This window comes from Lissotriton helveticus, chromosome 1_2, assembly GCF_964261635.1.
Source record: "Lissotriton helveticus chromosome 1_2, aLisHel1.1, whole genome shotgun sequence".
In the NCBI taxonomy this organism is placed as follows: domain Eukaryota; kingdom Metazoa; phylum Chordata; class Amphibia; order Caudata; family Salamandridae; genus Lissotriton; species Lissotriton helveticus.
The window spans coordinates 344,494,081-344,513,632 of record NC_136058.1 but is presented as its reverse complement, the minus strand read 5'-3'; the positions used below and the strand labels follow the sequence as shown (position 1 = coordinate 344,513,632).

The 19,552-nt window shown below is 46.7% G+C and overlaps 1 long non-coding RNA gene across 1 annotated transcript in view; it reads right to left on the bottom strand.

The window, feature by feature from the left end:
* Nucleotides 1-19,552, bottom strand: part of LOC144807896 (uncharacterized) — an 80,731-nt gene that overhangs the window by 10,817 nt on the left and 50,362 nt on the right. The window lies entirely within an intron of this gene.

The window sequence follows — 19,552 nt, the reverse complement described above, 5'->3', positions numbered from 1 at the left end:
ACTCAGCTGCCCCTATGCCACTCTCCGAGGTCCGGTGGATTACTGCTATCTGCTGGATACAGGCTCCCCTCATGACTACCTTGAAGGCACCCCATTCTGGCCTAGTGGAAGCTGTAAAGGTGGTTTTAGCAGAGTACTGCCTGATGCATACACCCTGGTATTCCTGGAACACCGAGTCAATAAGACAGTCTCACAGCAGTTTCCAAGTGGATGTGGGAGGCGAGAGGGCCATTTGAGGTCCATGACATGCACATAATGATCTGAGACTTTTCTTCCCAGCTAGTCCACATGCTGAATAAGGGGTAGGAGCCAAGGAGTGCCGAGGAAACGGCAAAGTTGCATGTGCCAGCTATGCGGAATGAAATTGAAGGAGTAAAGCCAGGATGTAAGAAGTCGGGAACGCCATGCATCTGGAAGCACCCAGTGGAATATGCAGGTTTTAAAATTATGCTCCTGTGTGTGTAGAAGGGAGTGCGGCAGGGGAGGATGTGAGTCTATCTAGGGCTAGGTCAAGACTGCTGTTATAATCTCCGCCTAAAGCCCATGGTGACTCAATGGTATGGGTAAGTGCGGAGGAGAGAGTATCCCAGGTGGCCCCTGCTCGGCCTTCGGCGCATAAACACTTCCAATTAGAACTGGCTGGCAATCTAGGGGGCCCTTGAGAAGGGCGTAATGTCATGCTGGTTTCCGGAGAGGGGACCCCAGGATGAATCCACATGGATACACTGAACAGATTGTGGTGGAAAAAAGCCCCTTCAGTGCCTGCGCAAATGGTCCAACTCCCCGGCAGTGACATGTGTCTCTCGAGTAAAATATCCTGCGCCTGCTAGCTATTGATGTAGGAGCAGACGGCATAGCATTTTCTAGTGGAGTATATGTCATGGATGTTTAAGGTAAGGGATTGGATGTCAGGGCTGTGAGCCATATTGATGTGTAAGTGGTGCAAGCACAGGGTGCCTATAGTCAGACCCAGAATTGCCAGATCAGAGCCCTGGAAACCATGAGACTTCTACATGCCAAAATGTTGTGGTTGTGAGAGAGGAGATGATTAAGGGGAACTGTGTCAACTGGGGAGGGAGCTTACCACAACAGGTGGTGCACCCAAACTGAGCATATAAATTTCACAGTGTATTTTTAACTTGCATAGGAATCAAGAGATTCTTCTCCATTATTTACCTCCAGATAATACCAATAAGGACCTTTGATGCATCTCCTGGATGTAGTAAGTGCCATAAGAACTACCGATTGAATATAGGCTCTCTGAAGCCCACTTTGTAAATTTCAAACCTGTTAAGAGAGGGGAAAAAAACAACTTCTTCCACTACAGCACAATGGATATAATCAGGTAGCTCTACAGCTTATCTGGGTTGTGGTAAGGGGATAACTGAGAAAATGAAGACTCAATCATCTAGAGGAATGATATCTTCCTGGGTTGAATGGGCAGAGTGTTATTTTAAAGAGATTTATAAGGATGCAACGTAGGTCTTACCTTCAACATATATTTTTCATGATAGACTGCATGTTAATCAGGACTTTGAGTTACACTTTGGGTTAAAGCTTATTTTGGGGCCGATGTCAGCTTGTAGACATTGTTTGCTTTCCTTTTTTATGTTTGTTGGGGTACCAGAGATCAGGTGAATTTATATGCATCAGGAGTATAGAATGGATATTAAGTAAGTTTCTTCCAGCTTTATTCAGCTTTTATTCTTTAGTTTGTTCTTTTGACTGATGAAGGGAGGGGGTAAGCTTGGTCAAACCTCATTAGGTAAGGAATGCGACAAAGAAGGAAGAGAAAAGTAATACTCGAATTACTTATGAGCAATCTTCATTAATATGATTCTCCCTTACTCATCCTATTGCTTACAAAACCTTCATCCCGACCTGGTGTGCTTCATCTGCCTTTTTGTGCTAAGGGCTAGATGGTAAACAGGCTGTCCTGGGAGAAAAAAGGAGATGAATGGGTAAATCCTTATTCCAAGGATAGAAAGAGAAAACATCTTTAGGAAGTGGTTAGCGGTACTGGAGAACAGGCACATTCACTCATTATATAAGTACTGGGAGGAGTAGGAAAGAATTGGAGTAATGAAGATTACCAGTAAATAATTTGAGCACTACAAGGAGTGTGTGTGTTTCACAATTCATCTCTTCCTGGCTTTGCAGGCAAATTAACCAAGGCCATAGTTGTATTTTCTAGTGACCTCTGCCTCTCAAAAATGATTTAGTATTCTTGGACTTTTTAGGTCTTGCCTAGGCAGCTCGCAAGTGCTGTCTCACTGAGACATTTAGTAATTAGTAGGTGTGTGGAAACTTTAGCTGTTGATCTCCTATTGGTGCGTTCACTTGTCTTTTACTTTGTCTTTCTGTTGACAGGTTAATATGTATGTTTTTCCCTCCTTTTTTGTGGGGGAACGCCCATACAGCACCGCCTAACTACTGTATTCATGCATTCAGTGGATTGAAGTGTTTCTGTTGGCAAAATAATGTTGTTGGTGGTTGCTAGCTTATGTTTAACATGGATATAGTTTATTTGTACTGGCCGTAATTATGATGCAAGAGACATTTGGCGAGGCGTGGTTACAGTCGTCTTTTTAGTGGTTTATCGTAAACAAAAATGTACAGTTTGCGTGTTTATTAACTATATAGGTAACTTTGTAACACCGCGAGCACAACTTTACCATTTTCCTGCGTTTAACTTTTGTGTGTTTAATAAGTCTATAGGCTACTTTGTAACACTGTACATGTTTGTAGTTAGCTGCAATTGTTTGCACATTTAATAAGCTATATTATGAGCAATATGAGTTAAAAAAAAATCCGCTAGCACGTGTAATGAGTATATAGGCACCTTTGTAACGCTGCAAGCACAACTTTAGAATTTTGCTGTGGTTACCGTTTGTGTGTCTAATCAGTATATAGGCAACTTTGTAACACTGTGCGCACAACTTTAGCATTTAGAATAGATTAAAATGTGTGTTGTTTAGTTTGTTTACGCATAATTAGCCTGTTTTTGTTTTGTTTTTGAAGTGTTGGATTTTACCCCGAAACTTATACAACAGGAGACTTTTAGGATGCTTTTGTTCACTAAACATATGTTCATCTATTATATTATATTAACACAGTAACAAACGCACCGTGAAAGCAATTTTTTCTACAGCCTAATTTGTGACAAAGAGATGCAGGGTTTTTGATTAGGCAAAAGCTTTACATAGTATATATTTTTTTAATTTAGAGACTACAAACAAAAGAGGTTTCGGTGCTTTTACACAAAATGTTTTTTTTATTTAACCTGTTTACGTGCGAGCACAACTTTAGCAGCCTGCTGTGGTTGATTTGCATCCCCCAGACGCTGCAGACGAATAGATTACAATCTGTCTTGCTCAGCTTCTTTGTCCTTAATTAGCCTGTCCTGGTTTCCTTTTTGAAGTGTAGGATTTTACTCCAAAACATTACACTATATCAGACTTTGTGGCTGCTTTTTTTCCCCAAAAATACATTTATGTATTGCAGTATATTAATACAGTAACAAATGCCCTGTGAAAGCAATTTAAAAAAGAAAGCTAAGGGCCCCATTAGGATGGCAGGCGGATCGCCACAGCCAGGCCGGCGGTAGCCACGGCCTGCCTGGTGGGTGCGATCCGCCCGCTGTCCGTGCCGGAATGAACTCCCGCCATTTATTATGGCTGGGGGGTCTGTGGCGGACGGAAAGACCGACCGCCGCTTTTCCATCCCGGTCACCTTGCGACCGGGCAGAAAAGGGTACTATATGGTGGCGGTGTCTATCAGACACCGCCAGCCATATTAGAATGGGCATTTTACAATGCCATTCCGTGGCGGCATTGCTGCCAAAGAAAGGCATTCGGAGTCTGCTTTGGAGGTCTGTTGCAGGACCCCAGTGACTTCAGGGAGTGGGGGGTGCACATGGGGGGTACCTATGGTACACCCTAGCAGTTCCATTCACAACATGGCATGCACCACGCGGTGCCTACGATTTTGTACATGGAAGTGCACAGCATGCCTTCCTGGCATTGTGGGGGGCGGTGCTGAGTGCACCGCCCACCACAATGTCAGGTAGGCTGGATGCGTCCGCCACTGTGGCAGGCGCATCCTAATTGCAGGCACGGGATCCCCGCCCTTCTGACGGGCGGTCACTTTCTACGATGGGATGGCGGGCGGAAAAAGCCTGCCTGTCATCCTAATGAGCCCCTAAGTTTTGTATGTAATTTAACCAATGGATTTTGCTTTTATTTAACGCTATAAATGTTGTTTGTGTAGAGCTGCAAACATGTAGCCAAAGGCATTCTTTAGTGGTTAATTTGTAACTAAAGAGTTGTGGGTGTTTTGCTTACGAAATCTCTTTATATTGTACATTTATTGTGTTACTTTGCGTAACACAGAGCATATCATTTAAATGTTAACAGTGTTTTAGCTACAGCCGCTTTCCCACTGTTTAATTTGTAAGATGAGCAATGCATGCCTTTTTATTAAGCGGCAGATTCACATAGCGCATTTTTCATTTACCCTGCATAACATAAATGAGACAACCTGTAGAAATAAGGGTGGGATGCTGTTAAAGGACCAAACTTGCAACGTACGAGTTTGGCAAACATGTTTTATTGTTTAGTTGTACTTAGTAACCTTTTATTGCGGAAGGAACACTTAGGCCCCCATTAGGATGGCGGGCGGACTTTGCCTGGCCACCATCCCTGTGCAAAACGGGACCACCCGTGATTGGATCGGCGGTCCCACCTTGGCCATTATGATGTGCCCGCCACACTGGCGGGCGCATCATGGATTCATAACATTGCGGCGGGCGGTGTTCACACCGGCACCCGCCGCAATGTTATGAATGCATTGGATGCATTTGCATACACAAAGCGGCAGGCACCGCGCGGTGCCTGCCGCTATGTGTATGCAAATGCAGGGGGGTACCCCCCATGTGCACCCCCACCTAGCCTTCACCATAGGGACCTGCAACGGGCCCCCAAAGTGAAGACCGCCTGCCTTTCCGTGGCAGCAATGAGCAACTCCCACAGCCCATCCAAATATGGCAGGCGATGTCTGATAGACACCGCCACCATATGTACCCTTTTCCGGCCTGGCCGCAAGGCGACCGGGGCGGATAAGTGGCGGACAGTGTTTCCGTCCGCCGCGGTCCCCCTGCCATAGTAATATGGCAGTGGGGAAATGGGTGGCGAGCGGGCATGGATGTCAGGCGGATCGCCACTGCCCACATGGCAGTGGCGATCCGCCCGACATCCTAATGGGCCCCTTAATATTTATATACACATAATGATTAAATATCAACTTAGGTGGAGCTACGCTGAAATATATTTTTTTGTGTGTAGTAGGCAAATCGTAGCTACTGCCACCCTTCTAGTGCTTGTGAATGGTTGAAGAAGAAGGTGTACTTTGAAAACGATATGTGTATAAAAGATTTGCAGCGCAATCCTGAGCATGCAGACAAGGCACCATAAATCTGCCATCTTTTTGTGTATAATTAAGTCAACGCTGCCATATATTTTGGTGCTTGTTGGGCAAGTAGTTTTAGTGGTCTTGCATATAGATTTACATGTACAATGTACACAAATGTACATTAATATTTATGCGAAAAAGCTACTGATACCGGCAAGTACTTTGTTTTTGAACACAGGCATGTGTAGTCATTAATGAAGGTGTGCAGTGGTGTTACTGACCCGGTCTCCCCACCGCATTACCCATTTGCTGTTTTTTTAGTTGCCTTTTTTCGAGCATCGGCTAGTCAACTTGTATGTACACACCCTCTCTAAAACTTGCTATGCCACACATAGACCACAGTGCTTGTATCTGCATTCCACTGAGCCGCTGTGCTCTATGCTTCCTTGTGGTGCACACAGGGGTTTATGCTAGGAAGATATGAGGCAATAGGTGTTACCATGTACATGTAACAGCCTAGTGCCCCACAAGGTGGTGGTGGTGGGGGAGGTGGGGATTTGAAGCTTGTACTTTTCGTAGCTATATGTGACATTTATTGTCTTAAGTGTGCCTTCTGCTTATTATTAATGCCTTTAAAGCAATTTTTGTGTGGCCTTTGGACTCTGTGTGTGTCATTTTCAGGCCCATTTAGCCTTGTTTACCGATATATGAGCCTTTTAAACATAATAATGTATGTAACAAAGCATATGGACTAAACTTTCATAGTGTTTTAGCTGAAGCTGCTTTTTGTAAATTAGCCTTTTTTTGGTGCCTAAGTAAGTTAACCCACCCATATATTTTTGTGCTTTCCGTGCACGTAATTCCAGTGGGCTTGTAGATAGATTTACATGGGCAATGTATGCGAATCAACAGCAAGATTTATGCGGCAAAGCTACTGTTACTGGCAATTAATGTGTTTTTGAAGACAGGCATGTGTAGTAGTTATTGAAGGAGTGCAGTGCTGCTACTGACTCATCCCCCCCACTGTATTACTCGTGTATGGATTTTTGAGTCACATCCTTTTGGACGGACGCCAGTTACACTGTATGTACACACCCTCTCTAAACACACACTTTCTAAAGCTCGATATGCCACAAAGAGACAACAGTGCTTGTATCTGCATTCCAAGAACCTCTATGCTCTGTGCTTCCTTGTGGTGCACACAGGGGCTTATGCTATGGAGATATAAGCCAATAGGGTTCACCATGTACATTTTACATTCTGGGAGTTGCAGTCCTGGTTTTCATCCATCCTCCACACTTGATTTCCATGTTTTGTAACAGGGGGTCTTGGAATGGAAGCGTGGTCTCGGGGAGTCATGAGGCGAAGCTGGACCCCAAGTTCTGGGGTCCTGTAGGGATGGTGTAGGGTTGTGTTTGTAGGAGAGTAGGGTCTGCTATCCTATGGTCACCCCAAATTTTTGCTTTTTGCTTCACTGGTTTATGACTTAATGTGGCAGTGGGCCTGCTAATCAGACCCACAGCCTGCTGTTCTCTCTCTAAATTAATGCCAATGCACACCAGGTGCGTTACGAATTGGAACTGGTTCACCTTATTGGCCCCTGTAACAGTGTACCCCAGGTACCCAGGGCATAGGTGTTTCCAAGGCCTACCAGGGGCTGCAGCACGTATTGTGCCACCCCTGGCCTGGCCTCCATATTTGACACAACTGGCTGATCACTCAGCTGGGGCAAGTTGGTGTAATCACCTCTTGCTTAGGTATAGTATGCCTACATCTAACTTAAAATGGACACATATGTTCCTGTCAGCCACTCCTATGGAAGGCCTCATCAATCCTGGAGGCAGAGTGCTTGGAAATATGTGAGATAGTGCTCTAGCATGAGCTGAGCCTGTCTGCAGCTTTCGGAACCACGTCCTTTAGCTGTTCCATGATACTGCCATACCATGTACTCTTAAGTGCATTATGAACCTCGCGGTTAAATGCTATCTTTGGTTTGGCTTTATCTAAACATGTCGAGTAAGGTGTCATACGAATTGGGATACTACCCCCTTCACCAGTTCTGGCGACGGGGGTAACATTCCACCCTTCTAGAGGGACACGACATGTACATAACCTGAACCCCGGTTAAAGTTAAACATGAGCCTCAGCATCACAAAATGGATGCTGCCACCACAGAAACAAGTATGACCTCCTGCTGCTGGGAGTTCTTCCAGCGAGGGAGGCTTGGACAAAGGGTTTCCTGCCTTGGGAGGTGCTAGCACCACCCCAGACAGGATTTTGTGTATTGGGTAGGACAGGGCTGAATAGATTGAGACATGCCTGGGGCACACAAGGTGTCCCTGTGCATAGGCCAGTTGAAACCGGTGCTGGGGCTCTCCAGCCCCAGTCTTGGCGCGAAGCTGGACAAAGGAAAGGGGGTGTAACCACCCCCCTTCCTGGTCCCACCCAGAGGAGGGACCTAGCAGGTAATCCGGCCCCTAGATTTGGAATAAGAGTAGGAGCTGTGTCGCAAGACTTCAGATCATCCTGAACTCGACTTGAAACTAAGAAGAAGACTGGACTTCGACATTCTGCTGCACAGAAGACTGAAGAGAATCTCCCTTGTGGCCAAGGAGTGACAACTCTGTGAATACAGGCACCAACCAGCAACTCGACGTCTGCTTTGCCGCCGCCTTCCGCCGGAGCCCGAGCCCAGAGCCCAACAAGACCTGGATTCCCAGACATCTCACAGCCCGATCCACAGTCCCTGAAAAGAAGAGACCCGTGGAGGCACCGAGAGACGTGGGACCGGCCATCTTGAAAGACCTCCGAGAAGCTGACTGCGCAGCACCTGAGGCACCCTCGATGCTGTGCTTTGGGGTTTCAGAAGCCCTACCACCGAGCAGCACTTGCACCGAAGATCAGCCCTCCAGCATCTCCACGATCTGCGTGGGGCCCTTCTGCACTTTGCCACTCGATGCGTCATCCCGGTCGCTAGCCCGTTGGCTGGTGGCCATCTTGGCGACGAAACCTTCAAACAACACCACTGGTCTGGTTGCTCCAGACTGGCCCTCGTTCCCCTGAAAAGGAGAGCCCGCTCTGACCTTGCTGGTCCGAGTAACAAGCTTTCTCCACTTCCTGCGTGGCTTGCATTAGCCAAGGCCTGTTTGCTCCAATCAAGTTGCCGACACCACCATCAGCTAGAGCCTTTATGTGACAGCTCGTGATCGAATCCTAGACATCCTCGACCTCTTCGTGTCCACGTGGCTGCAGAGACAAGCTACACCTCTTCGCCTGTTTGCACCCGATATCGCCTGGTTCCATCCTGGTGCCACGGTAGTCACTGGCTAGTGGCTTTGAACATTGTCCCCTCTGCTTTCAGGTCTTCACATCTTCAGATCCATCCTTGGATCCACCGGAACTCTCCTCGAAGACCCGCCTGCAGCATCTTCATCTCCAGGCACCATCGACCTGCGTGACGAAACCCGACACATCTTCGCCGGTGTTCCTACACTTGTACACACCTCTAGTGCCTAGATCTAAAGTGGTATCCTTCTAGATCAGTCGGAAGGTTCCTAAAACAGTAACTTTATAACTTTTACGAACCATTGACATTGCATTGGTGCATGCGTGTGCTTTAATTGCTGCACCCGAGTCCGACGGGCCTTTCCCGACTACTTCACTGTTAGTCCCGAACAGCTCCAGCGATTCCCCAGGCCCTAGGCCTATTTCATTTCCCATTGGTGGTTCTTATACCACTATTTTAGTATATGGTTTAAGTGGCCCCTAGGGCTCATCCATATTGTGCAACTTTCGTATATTTAAACTGTGTTTTGTTTTAACGCATTTGCTTCTGTGCTCATAAAGAGTATAGGGGATTTTGTAGTAAATAAATATATATATATTTTCAATATATATCTGTGTGGTGTCCTTTCATTTGGTATTCAAGGGGATTGTGTATGGTAAAACAGCTTGCTTCACATGCCTTTACAGAGTTTAGCCTAAGACTGCTTTGCCCATGCTACCACTAGGATAGCTGGTCTATAAGGTTGACTTACCACCAATCATCATAAGGGTTGCTTGGCATGATACAAGGTGATCACTAGAACTAGTGAGCATCATATACCAGGCCAACATCTCACATTGGTGAGCAGCGTTTGGGATTTGAGCTTGCTGTTGTTTTACCATTACAATCTTTGAGACTATCATTTGAAAGATCATACAGGTACCTGTTAGGTACATATAAAACAAGACTAGTATACTTAAGTTCTACTGAAGTAGAGGATAGGGAGTAGCACACCCTGACTACAACTACTAAATAGTTTTAGTAGGTAAACACCAGTGTAGGTAGATTGCAACATATCCACCCACACTAGAGCAATGTCTGGAGCAGAGGGGTCCACTGGACCCGTCCCTGTTGAGAGTGACCCTCCAAGGGCACCATCCAAATTTGCTATGTTGAACTTTAAAGAAATGAGGCAGATGTGTACCTTAAGAGGTCTCAAGATGGGTCCAACCCCTACTACAGCACACCTCAGAGAGCTTTTATACTAGTCTGAAGCTCTAAAGACCTCCCATCCTAACCCCAAAGGGCCTGGAGAAGGAGGCTCTCCCTCTGAAGATGATAACACTGATGCCCCTGTCCCTGTCATCCAGATAGATGAGGAAAACCAGACCACTGGAGATACTCAGCCTGAGGATGAGGAGGAGGAAGAGGAGGAAGAAGAAAGTGATTCTGATGATGAGAGACTTAGTCAGGTGCCAGTCAGGAGACTTAGCCAGGCTAACTTAAGCCAATTTGGGACTGAGTCAGGGTCCAACCCACTCAGACCCCCAAGTGGACTTAACCAGGAGTCTAGGAGGAGAAGGAATCACTCAGGTGAATCTGACACTTCCCAAGCTCCTAGAGGTTCTCATGGTCACTCCAGAAGGGGGTTGACTAGCCCTCAGAGAAGGGAACATGAGGCCAAAATGAGAGAGGCTGAGCTTAGGATCAAGAAGCAAGAACTAGAAGTTGCCCTGGCCAAAGAGAAACTTGCTAGAGCAAGACAGCCTAGAGAGAGTGTATTAGGATCCACTGGTGGCAGCACTATCGCTAAGGATAAGGACAGGTCCTATGACAATAGAAACCTGAGTACGATTGTGCCCCCCTACAAAGCTGGGGATGATATCCACAAATAGATGACAGCACTTGAGAGAGCCTGCAGAGTACAGCAGATCCATCAGGAGCAGTGGGCAGCAATCTTGTGGCTCTCCTTTGAAGGTAGAGGCCGAGACAGACTCCTCACAGTTAGTGATGGGGATTCTAGAAACTACCTGGTCCTGAAGAGTGCTCTGATAGATGGGTTAGGCTTAACCACTGAACAGTACAGGTTAATGTTCAGAGAAACCCAGAAGACACAGACTCAGGACTGGTCTGAATTTGTTGAATGTGCCACTAAGGCTCTGGAGGGCTGGTTGCTGGGAAGTAAAGTTACAGACTATGAAGGATTGTACAATTTACTTATGAGAGAACAAATTTTAAATAATTGTCAGAACCAGCAGTTGCATCAACATTTGGTTGACTCAGATCTGACCTCTCCCCAAGAATTGGGAAAGAGGGCAGACAAATGGGTTAGAACCAGAATTAAGCAAAAGAACCAGAACCAGAACCAGGGTGGTGACCAGAAGAAAACAGACCAGAAGGGTGGGGAGCAGAAAGCTAAAGACCAGAAGTCTTCAACAGGGCCCCAAACTAATACTGAGGGTGGGTCCCAAACTTCCAAGAAGAAGAAGAAAGAAGGTCAAAGAAAACCCTGGTGTAGTACTTGCAAAAACACCTCTCACTGGACCAGTGAGTGTATAAAGGGTGGAGCCCCCAACACTGCAGCCCCTAAGGCACCTGCACCCAATAGTACAGTCAGCAGCGTTGGTCCACAAACTAAGGGGGTAGCAGGTATCACCTTGAAACTGAGGGAGATTCTGGCCTAGTCAGAACCCCTACACAGGCTGTTCTGATTTGTGATGTGGAAATAGATTTGTCCACTACTGTCAGCCCCAGTAATCTGGGCAAGTACAGGCAGACACCTTTGATTAATGAAAAAGTGGCTCAAGCATACAGGGACACATGTGCCAGTGTCACTATGGTGACACCTAACTTTGTGGACCCTGGACAATACATACCAGGTGATAATTACCTGGTGACCAATGCCAGCAATGTCACTACTACACATACTGTGGCAATTGTTAATTTCTCCTGGGGAGGGGTAACTGGCCAAAAAAGAGTTGTGGTTAGTGCTGATCTCCCAGTTGAATGTTTGTGGGGCAATGACCTTGAGAGCTCTCTATGGTCAGAAGTTGAGTACAGGACTCATGCAGAGATGTTAGGGATATCATCACATGTCCTTGCTGTGACCAGGTCACAGGCCAAAAAGTGCCTCTCTGAACCTCAGGTCTTGGATCCTGGAACAATGGACCAAGCACCTTCCAAGACGAAGAACAGGAGGGTAAAGGCTGTGCCTTCCCAACTGCCTACAAGTGAGGATCAGCCTTCACAGGAAGATGATCTTGAGACCCCTGAAGGAACTGTCCCTGAAGAACTTGAACCTGATCAGGTTGAGTTTCTGGGGACAGGGGGACCTTCTAGGGCAGATTTGGGGCAGCCTCAGTTAACCTGTCCTTCTCTTGAACCCCTCAGGCAGCAGGCTGCTGCTGAGGCTGCTGGGAATGCTCAAGGTACCCATAAAGTATATTGGGATGATGGGCTCCTTTATTCAGAGGGTAGAGACCCCAAGCCTGGTACAACCAGGAGGTTGGTTATACTTCTGCAATTTAGGGGCTTCCTTCTAACCTTGGCCCATGATATTCCCTTAGCAGGACACCTAGGCCAGAACAAGACTTGGGACAGGCTTGTCCCTCACTTTCACTGGCCTCACATGTCTGAAGACACCAAGGAGTTTTGTCGCTCCTGTGTAACCTGCCAAGCCAGTGGCAAAGCAGGTGGAACCACAAAGGCCCCCCTGATACCACTATCTGTGGTGGGGGTCCCCTTTGAAAGAGTGGGGATTGATATTGTAGGTCCAATGGATCCCCCTACAGCATCTGGGCACAGATTCATACTGGTGGTGGTGGACCATGCCACCAGGTACCCAGAGGCAATTCCACTTAGGACCACAACAGCTCCTGTTGTGGCCAGGGCCTTACTTGGAGTTTTCTCCAGAGTGGGGTTTCCTAAGGAGGTAGTATCTGATAGAGGGGCCAACTTCATGTCGGGATACTTAACAGCTATGTGGAAGGAATGTGGTGTCAACTACAAGTTTACCACTCCTTATCATCCACAATGCAATGGGCTTGTTGAAAGGTTCAACAAGACCCTAAAGGGTATGATCAAAGGATTACCAGCAAAGCTCAGGCGAAGATGGGACATCCTTCTACCCTACCTTCTGTTTGCTTACAGAGAGGTCCCACAAAAGGGGGTTGGCTTCAGCCCCTTTGAATTGTTGTTTGGGAACCCTGTAAGAGGATCCCTATGTCTGGCGAAGGAAGGATGGGAGTTACCTCTCAAAAAGCCTAAGCAAGACATAGTGGACTATGTACTTGGTCTCCGCTCCAGGATGTCTGAGTATATGGAGAAGGCATCCAAAAACCTTGAGGCTAGCCAAGAATTACAGAAAGCTTGGCATGACCAAAAGGCTGTCTTGACTGAGTATCAGCCTGGACAGAAAGTATGGGTGTTGGAGACCGTGGCCCCAGCAGCACTCCAAGACAAATGGTCTGGACCGCATACAATTGTTGAAAAGAAGGGAGAGGTTACCTACTTGGTGGACCTAGGAACTCCCAGGAGCCCCCACAGGGTACTCCATGTCAACAGACTGAAGGCATATGTTGACAGGGCAGACATGGGCTTGCTCATGGCTACAGATGAGGGGCAGGAGGAAGAGAGTGACCCTCTCCCAGACCTGTTAACTCAGAACCCTGAAGATGGCTCAGTTGATGGTGTGGCCCTAGATGGCAGCCTCACTGAACATCAGCAAAATGACTGTAGACAAGTTTTGCTGTCATATAGACATATGTTCTCATTGACACCCAGTCAGACTAACTGGTGTACCCATGTGGTGGACACTGGTGACAGTCTTCCTGTGAAAAACAAGATTTACAGGCAACCTGACCATGTCAGGGACTGTATAAAGACTGAGGTGCAAACGATGCTGGAATTAGGTGTTATTGAGCCTTCAGAGAGCCCCTGGGCTAGCCCAGTGGTTCTGGTCCCCAAACCTCACACCAAAGATGGCAAGAGAGAGATGAGGTTCTGTGTGGATTACAGAGGACTCAATGATGTCACCAGGACAGATGCACACCCTATTCCAAGGGCAGGTGAGCTCATTGACAAGTTGGCTTCTGCCAAATATTTGAGCACATTTGATCTGACAGCTGGCTATTGGCAAATCAGGTTAGCTGAGGAATCCAAAGCCAAAACAGCATTTTCTACCCCAGGAGGCCATTACCAATTTGTGGTGATGCCCTTTGGTGTGAATAATGCACCTGCCACCTTCCAAAGGTTGGTAAATCAAGTCCTTACTGGGTTGGATGACTTTTGCGCAGCATATCTGGATGATATTGCTGTCTTCAGCTCCACCTCGGAGGATCACCTGGTCCACCTGAAGGAAGTGCTGGAGGCTCTGCAAAAGGTAGGCCTCACTATCAAGGCCACAAAGTGCCAGATAGGGCACATTACTTGTATACTTGGGCCAACTTGTATGTGGAGGCCAAGTTCAACCACTGGAGAGTAAGATCCACAGCATAAAGGACTGGTCCCCTCCAACTACCCAGACTCAAGTCAGAGCTTTCTTGGGCCTGACTGGGTACTACAGGAAGTTTGTTAAGAACTATGGGTCCATTGTGACTCCTCTTAATGATCTGACATCCAAGAAGATGCCCAAAAAGGTTCAGTGGACAGTAAACTGTCAAAAGGCATTTGATGACCTGAAGAAGGCCATGTGCTCTGCACCTATCCTGAAGAGTCCTGACTACTCAAGAGAGTTCATTGTCCGAACAGATGCTTCTGAGTTGGGAGTGGGAGCTGTGCTTTCACAACCTAATGTAGATGGTCAAGACCAGCCCATTGCTTTTATTAGCAGAAGGCTGACCCCTAGAGAGAAACGTTGGTCAGCTATTGAGAGGGAGGCCTTTGCTGTGGTGTGGGCCCTGAAGAAGTTGAGACCATACTTGTTTGGCACTCACTTCAAGATTCAGACCGACCATCTTATGGCTTAATCAGATGAAGGGTGAAAACCCCAAACTACTCAGGTGGTCCATTTCCCTACAGGGGATGGACTTTACAGTGGAGCACCGTCCAGGGACTGACCATGGTAATGCAGATGGTCTCTCCAGGTACTTCCACTTAGAACATGAAGACACAACTGGTCAAGGTTAGTCGAATATCCCTGCATTTGGGGGGGGAGGGTTGTGTAGGAGAGTAGGGTCTGCTATCCTATGGTCACCCCAAATTTTTGCTTTTTGCTTCACTGGTTTATGACTTAATGTGGCTGTGGGCCTGCTAATCAGACCCACAGCCTGCTGTTCTCTCTCTAAATTAATGCCAATGCACACCAGGTGCATTACGAATTGGAACTGGTTCCCCTTATTGGCCCCTGTAACAGTGTACCCCAGGTACCCAGGGCATAGGTGTTTCCAAGGCCTACCAGGGGCTGCAGCACGTATTGTGCCACCCCTGGCCTGGCCTCCATATTTGACACAACTGGCTGATCACTCAGCTGGGGCAAGTTGGTGTAATCACCTCTTGCTTAGGTATAGTATGCCTATATCTAACTTAAAATGGACACATATGTTCCTGTCAGCCACTCCTATGGAAGGCCTCATCAATCCTGGAGGCAGAGTGCTTGGAAATATGTGAGATGGTGCTCTAGCATGAGCTGAGCCTGTCTGCAGCTTTCGGAACCACGTCCTTTAGCTGTTCCATGATACTGCCATACCATATACTCTTAAGTGCATTATGAACCTCGCGGTTAAATGCTATCTTTGGTTTGGCTTTATCAAAACATGTCGAGTAAGGTGTCATACGAATTGGGATACTACCCCCTCGCCAGTTCTGGCGACGGGGGTAGCATTCCACCCTTCTAGAGGGACACGACATGTACATAACCTGAACCCCGGTTAAAGTTAAACATGAGCCTCAGCATCACAAAATGGATGCTGCCACCACAGACACAAGTATGACCTCCTGCTGCTGGGAGTTCTTCCAGCGAGGGAGGCTTGGACAAAGGGTTTCCTGCCATGGGAGGTGCTAGCACCACCCCAGACGGGATTTTGTGTATTGGGTAGGACAGGGCTGAATAGATTGAGACATGCCTGGGGCACACAAGGTGTCCCTGTGCATAGGCCAGTTCAAACCGGTGCTGGGGCTCTCCAGCCCCAGTCTTGGCGCGAAGCTGGACAAAGGAAAGGGGGTGTAACCACCCCCCTTCCTGGTCCCACCCAGAGGAGGGACCTAGCAGGTAATCCGGCCCCTAGATTTGGAATAAGAGTTGGGGCTATGTCCCAAGACTTCAGATCATCCTGAACTCGACTTGAAACTAAGAAGAAGACTGGACTTCGACATTCTGCTGCACAGAAGACTGAAGAGAATCTCCCTTGTGGCCAAGGAGTGACCACCCTGTGAATACAGGCACCAACCAGCTACTCGACGTCTGCTTTGCCGCCGCTTCCCACCGGAGCCCGAGCCCAGAGCCCGACAAGACCTGGATTCCCAGACATCTCACAGCCCGATCCACAGTCCCTGAAAAGAAGAGACCCGTGGAGGCACCGAGAGACGTGGGACCGGCCATCTTGAAAGACCACCGGGAAGCTGACTGCGCAGCACCCGAGGAACTCTCGATGCTGTGCTTCGGCGTTTGAGAAGCCCCACCATTGAGCAGTACCTGCACCGAAGATCAGCCCTCCAGCATCTCCACGATCTGCGTGGGGCCCTTCTGCACTTTGCCACTCGATGCGTCATCCCGGTCGCTAGCCCATTGGCTGGTGGCCATCTTGGTGATGAAACCTACAAACAACACAGCTGGTCTTGTTGCTCCAGACTGGCCCTCGCTCCCCTGAAAAGGAGAGCCCGCTCTGACCTTGCTGGTCCAAGTAACAAGCTTTCTCCACTTCCTGCGTGGCTTGCATTAGCCACGGCCTGTTTGCTCCAATCAAGTTGCCAATACGGCCATCAGCTAGAGCCTTTGTGGGATAGCTCGTGATTGACTCCTGGACATCCTCGACCTCTTCGTGTCCACGTGTTTGCACCCGACATCGCCTGGTTCCATCCTGGTTCCACGGTAGTCACTGGCTAGTGGCTTTGAACATGGTCTCCTCTGCTTTCAGGTCTTCACATCTTCAGATCCATCCTTGGATCCACCAGAACTCTCCTCGACGACCCGCCTGCAGCATCTTCATCTCCAGTCACCATCGACCTGCGTGACGAAACCCGACACATCTTCGCACCTGTGGGTGAGGTAACTCAGCAACGCCGGTGTTCCTACACTGGTACACACCTCTACTGCCTAGATCTAAAGTTTTGTCCTTCTAGGTCAGTCGGAAGGTTCCTAAAACAGTAACTTTATAACTTTTACGCACCATTGACATTGCATTGGTGCATGCGTGTGCTTTAAGCGCTGCACCCGAGTCCCGCAGGCCTTTCCCGACTTCTTCACTGTTAGTCCCGAACAGCTCCAGCGATTCCCCAGGCCCTAGGCCTATTTCCTTTCCCATTGGTGGTTCTTATACCACTATTTTAGTATATGGTTTAAGTGGCCCCTAGGGCTCATCCATATTGTGCAACTTTCGTATATTTAAACTGTGTTTTGTTTTAACGCATTTGCTTCTGTGCTCATAAAGAGTATAGGGGATTTTGTAGTAAATAAATATATATATATTTTCAATATGTATCTGTGTGGTGTCCTTTCATTTGGTATTCAAGGGCATTGTGTATGGTAAAACAGCTTGCTTCACATGCCTTTACAGAGTTTAGCCTAAGACTGCTTTGCCCATGCTACCACTAGGATAGCTGGTCTATAAGGTTGACTTACAACCAATCATCATAAGGGTTGCTTGGCATGATACAAGGTGATCACTAGAACTAGTGAGCATCATATACCAGGCCAACTTCTCACAGTGTTGAACAGAGTAGGTAGCACTCATTTTGAGGTAGTATACAGGGCTAGAAGTCTAGTTTGTCTGTGATGTTATAGTGTTTGCATTATGACTCAAGTACTGCTTGAAGGAAGACCAAAAATAGTTGTGTATGGTTGCTTGTGTTTGCACACGGTAATGTTTGCTTGTGCAGATCTGTTCAAGTCTCCAGGTGACTACAGAACTGAGTGACTGTGTAAGTCTGTGTGTGGGTTGTACACATGCCTTTGGAGTTGCCTACAGGTTGTGTGGCCCAGATTGTGGTTTTGCCCAGCAGCATAGGGAGGTGTCCACGTAGATTTAATTCTGTTGTAGGAGTTTGTGTGGGTTACACTCGTTGTTGGGTTGAGGTTGTGCTGATTGGTGTGCTCTCTGTAAGCATATGGAGGTGTCCATGTGGTTGTAATGCCCTTGTAGGTCTGTTTATGAGTTACAAAAGGCACTCATGTGTTGGCAGAGGTTATTTTTGTTCTTCTATGCACAAATGGAGAAATCAAGGTTGCTGACATGCTGGTTCAACTGTAGGTCTGTGTAAGTGCATTACACAAGGCTTTAAGGGATTGTATTGAGGTAGTGTGAGGCAGTTTGTGTGTTCTTTCACAGGCCTAGGAAGGGTGGCAGCCTGTGTGTAAGATATGTGGCCTCATGAGCTTCTGTGGAGTTTGTGTTTTGTATTCTGTGAGTTTTTGTTTAGCACTGTGGGGGTCCGTATGGGATGTATGACGTTACAACGCATGCATTCACAACGCATGCCATCACAACGCAACTTTTACAACACAGGTGCCATCACAACGCATGCCACTACAACGAATGCCATTACAACGCAGGTGCTATTACAACACATGCCATTACAACGTAAATATAGGTAAGTATTTAATTTTATTAATATTTTTTTAATTTTAATTAATTTAAAACAAATATTTATTAAATTATTGTGATTCATTTTTAATTTATTAAAATATTTTTTAAATTACAATTCTAACTCCAGGTGGGTGTAATAGTAGGGTAAGTGTTGGAAAGTGTAGGGGTTAAAATTGCTATTCTAACTCCAGGGAGGTGTAATAGTAGGGTAAGTGTTGGATAGTGTAGGGGTTAAAATTACTATTCTAACTCCAGGGGTGTGTAATAGTAGGGTAAGTGTTGGATAGTGTAGGGGTTAAAATTACTATTCTAACTCCAGGGGGTGTAATAGTAGGGTAAGTGTTGGATAGTGTATGGGTAAAAATAACTATTCTAACTCCAGGGGGGTGTAATAGTAGGGTAAGTGTTGGATAATGTAGGGGTTAAAATTACTATTATTAAATGAATTTAATTTAAAAATTAACAAGTAATTAAATAAATTAAATTACAATTAAAAAAATAAATGTATTTAAAATATTATAATTATTTTAAATAAATTAATTTATAATACAAATTAAAATTAAATTAAATTAATATTATTAATAAAATTATATATTTACCTATACTTACGTTGTAATGGCATGCGTTGTAATAGCACCTGCGTTGTAATGGCATGCGTTATAATGGCATGCGTTGTGATGGCACCTGCGTTGTAATGGTTGCGTTGTGATGGTACTGCGTCGTAAAAGTTGTGTTGTAATGGTTGTTCTCCGTCTGTATGTGGCTGTGTTAGTATTGAGATTGGTCTGAGAGAATTGTGTTGTCCTGAATACTTTGTGTGTGTGCTGGAGTGTGTAGTGGGTATCGGAGACATTGAGCTTCTATGGTGTGTAGAGGGATCTGTGTAGGGACCTGTGTGTTGCTACATCGATGAATGGTTCTGTGAGACTATGAGCTTCTCTAGAGGTTGTGTGTAAGGGTGGCTTGTGTGCAGCGCATTCAATGTGTATACTTGTTGGTTTTTCTTTAGCGCTGCATGCCATCTGTTTGAAGCTTCTTGGCTCTCTGTCGCTGAGATCAGACACCTCTACTGGAAGAGTTCACTTTAGTGTGGGGGAAAATCAGTGAGAAAAGCAGCAGGGAGAGAGAGCCAGGGCAC